Source organism: Crocuta crocuta, unplaced genomic scaffold, assembly GCF_008692635.1.
Source record: "Crocuta crocuta isolate KB4526 unplaced genomic scaffold, BGI_CrCroc_1.0 scaffold597, whole genome shotgun sequence".
Classification (NCBI taxonomy): Eukaryota; Metazoa; Chordata; class Mammalia; order Carnivora; family Hyaenidae; genus Crocuta; species Crocuta crocuta.
In genome coordinates this window covers 640689-644915 of record NW_027532427.1, presented here as the reverse complement: position 1 = coordinate 644915, position 4227 = coordinate 640689, and positions in this window count along the sequence as shown.

Sequence of the window (4227 nt, the reverse complement as noted above, 5' to 3'; positions counted from 1 at the left end):
CAAGTTCTTAGTTCTTCTAGTATACCAAACTGTTTCGTGCCGGACATGTTCTTTCTACACCAATTATCCTTTCTGAATCTGACCACAATTACCCCCACAATGTCTTCTTTTTAGCATTTACTTCTCTTTTTAAACTTAGTTCAAGTATTGACTCTCTCTTCTGAATCCTACCTGGAAGAAGTGACCACTTTTTTCTTCTGCAACACAGTATAATTATTTTATCCTAATATCCATACAAGACATTGCCACTTACTTATATCCAGGTCCTTTCCTCCTACTAGACCAAATCTCTTAAAGGAATAACAATATCTTATTTGTCCTAATATGCCCAGAACACACCATACTAAGGATAAGTGGTAGTTACTTAATTTTCAGGTGAGTGAAAAAAGGGCTAAATAGGGAAATGGACGTAACAGTAAGTTGAGTTCTTCTGGGTTGCATAGAGCAGATTAGATGTGATTGATAAAATTATCTCTGACTGTTGATAAAGTACATAAGTAAGCAAAAATGGTAGAGGCTATATAAAGTAAATCCAATGATCTATTTAAAAAGAAAACAGGCAAACCATGGTGTTTCATCGCTATGTTCTAAGGTCTGAAAAAAATGAAAATCCCAAGAAACCATACCCTAATAATAAATTAGGCAAACTTTTAATTCAATGGAAACTAACTAGAAGGTTTCTAGTCTATTACCACCAGCAGCTTATCTCTTCCTATATCCATTCTGAGACTAACCTTCCTGAACAAAAACCAATAGAGATGGAATAGGTGAAAACCTGTGGCATATTTGGGTGCTTAGTCACATTTGGAGAAGCTAGAAACAGGGATGGGATGAAGAGAGCTGGGATTGTGTGCCAGGAAAGGTCTTCATGCTATCTGCTGCTGAGAGATGGAGCCAACTGCATCTTACTCTCTAGTTTAGAGAAAACTGCAACTCTGAGCAAGAAAAGATCCAATTTTAGTTCTGTGAAACTAAAGTTGATGAATGTTTGTTAGGTATCACAAATTTCACTAGATGCTCTGCAAGGCAACTTGATGTTCTGATGAGAAGTGAGAAGGGAAAGCCATCAGAATGTCTCCCATGGGAGAGTAAAGTGGACCAATGACATTTCACCCACACTGTTGTCATGAAACTATGGACTGGCACAGATTTTGCTCATTCAAAAGGGTGGGGACAGAGCCTAAAAAAGGAAAAAAAAATACCCATATGGTAACAAAAGAGAAAAAGAACATTTCCCTGAAGACACAGAAAAAGCAAATATCCAAAAATGACTTTCTATGGGAAGCAGATGGAGACTTAAGGAGACATCTGCGTGGTGACATCTAAAATATGGAGTAGACAGGAATCATGGAAGAGAAGCAACTTGAGCATCACTATATAAATCTTCACTCTTTTCCAAATCACTATCAAATGAACAAAAGAATATAAAAGCAGAAGGAAAATACAGCATTTTTGATGGAAAATATGGGAAGATGCCATCCATATGTCAGAAACATCAAGGATGGGGGACAATGTTAAATGAAGGTAATGGGGAATTCCTTACAAACCTTTTCTAGAGAAAGTACGATAGGATTGCAAGAATTAAAGATGATCAGGAAAGTAATATTTCTCTAGTCTGTTAAGACTATAGTTGAAGGCAGGCTGTGGGATAGGAGAGAAATAAGTTACAAATTCTTTACTAATAAAGATCAATCAAATTCACAATCCAGTTACTCAGGAGAAACAAGAACAAGAATGCCTGTTTTAAATAGAATGATTGCAGGGTATTTCCAGAGATGGAAGGAGTCGGAGTTGAAGAACAGGATTCTTAGAAAGGAAGACAGTTGCACCATGTGGAAAATGGACAGTAGACCAAAGAAAAATAATTTGAAAGTTACCCTGTCGCACAGGAAATTCGCAAATGACAACATGACTATCATGGCTTTAAACTAGGCAATTAGATCGCAAAAGAGGTAATATAACGTGAAATTAGGTTTTAGTCTGAGATCTGAAGAGTTTTTAATAGCTTCTAAGAAAACACTACAAAAATCAAAGTAAAATACATCTTTGCAACTATTGGTCAATAGTGTGCCTTCTTTTCAATTATTATAAACAAAACTTAAAAAAATACTGAAAGAAATCCTTTATATAAAAGAAGACAGATACAATGTCTGAGGTGGAGGAAGACCATAGTTTTGAGGAAAACGAATACTGGAAAGAATACTTGTAAAGAAATTTATATTGTGCTCTTATATAATTCAAAGAAATGTGGACTCTGATGGAACTCAGCCCCAGACAAAACTACAATAGCAGAATGAAGGACTGAAACAGAAACAAAGATCAGAAAATCAGACAAGTTACATGTGGAAAAAGGCCAAGAAGCTTTTAGAGAGCCTTGCTTAAGGAAGGAAAGGAATAAAGAGATAGACTGAAGAGATGGGGAAGAGATAGATAACAAAGGTCCAAAAGAGTATTATTCTGGATTATTTTGTTCTGGAGAACAAGTCAAATTAAAATTGTAAAACGAATACACAAATATATATACATAAAAACTCTGACCCTGAATTTTAAAGTAGCTCATCATATGGCAAACAGTATTGATTTGTGAAAAAGGTACTTACACTTCAAACTACTTTGCTGAAATATGTAGATTTCCATTTTTTTAATTTTTAAAATTCATCCTAATATTCATCAGAAAAAGAAAGCAACCAAGGAAAAGAAGTGAGATTTGCAGATTTGTTCTAATACCAATTGAAATGTGAGAGGTGACAAATAATATAAAGAAATGAAGGAATAGTGTTGTAAACAGTGATTAAGAATACATAATTAAGGTGTCATTTATGTATGTATACAATATAAGAACATTTATAAAACATATAAGCCATTTCTTTTTAGTGTTTGTAGACACATTGTTACCAACCTAAACACTAAATGAAAATGAAGAATAATGAATTAGAGTGAATTATTACAATTAGGGTTATTTAACATGGTTCACATACTACAAATAATTATGGAAGGCAGTTTATAAAATAATACTAATAGTAAGTACTTTAAAATTCCAGGTTATATTCTCATTCCCCTGCAAAAAAAGGGAGGTATAGCAGTAGAGAGCAAGGGGGTCAGAGTTCAAATACATTCCTGTTTGTATTCAGTTATATTCTGGTAATTCCAAAGTGCATGTTTTATTGTTGATGATGATTAGAAATGCATTCAGTGAAGTGTCTAAAAATATCAATGGTATATATTTGTAGAATTATAGATGATTCGTGCCTGTCTTACATAAGTAGTGTAAAATGAGGGGACCCCTCCCTAACTGTTCAACAGATACTGTTTGTGTCCCATATCTTCTTGGCCTACTGCTGGGTTCACCATGTCTGCAGTGGACAGTGTCCACACACAGGCTGACAGCTTTCCACCACAGATACCCTTGTATCTCACCCTTTTCCACCTTTGCTCAAGGATTTTCTCTGGAACTACAGAAACTTTCTCAGCCCGCTCCTAAGATAGCTCAAGAGTGCCAGGAATTTAACACCCTCAGAAATGACTGGCATCCAATGAGGGCAGGTAAAGTCTTCTGCTTCCCTATCTTTCAGTGGAACAATCGCTGTAAATATTCCTCGGAGGGTTTTCAGTAAGATTGATCTTCAGTTGCTGACACTACTCCCACCTGCATCCATGTGACTCTTAGTGCCTAAAACAACAACACATATTCCCAGTCTCACTTTCTCACTTCCTCACTTCCTTACTTGTACTTTCTGTGATAACCTAATTAAACTTGATTCAATGGTACTCTGGGGGAATCTAAAATATAGAAAATAAGATGTGACAACCAAGAAAGCATTACGAAATACAATGAAAAATTCAGATATTTTGACAAAGAATGTGAGTATATTCTATTCCCCAACTGAAAATAGGAGCTTCACCTTGAAACAGACAAAAGAAAAACCCACCCCACCCACAAATCCAAAGCAAAACAAAACCCTGGGGGAAAAAAAACAACCCCAAAACAACAACACCAACACAATAAAATTTTAGATGGGATTCAGTCTCACATTGTGTAGGAAAGAGAGAACTAAAACCAACTGACCAAGGTGGGTTAACTATAAAAGAATAGGCAAATTAATAGTCACTTACAAGGCAAATAAGTATATGGTGAAATCAGTAACAAGGAATGCATAAAATCATCCTATGTAAAGGTTATCATTTAAATCTAAGGGATTGATATAAGACACTATAAATTTCAATAGC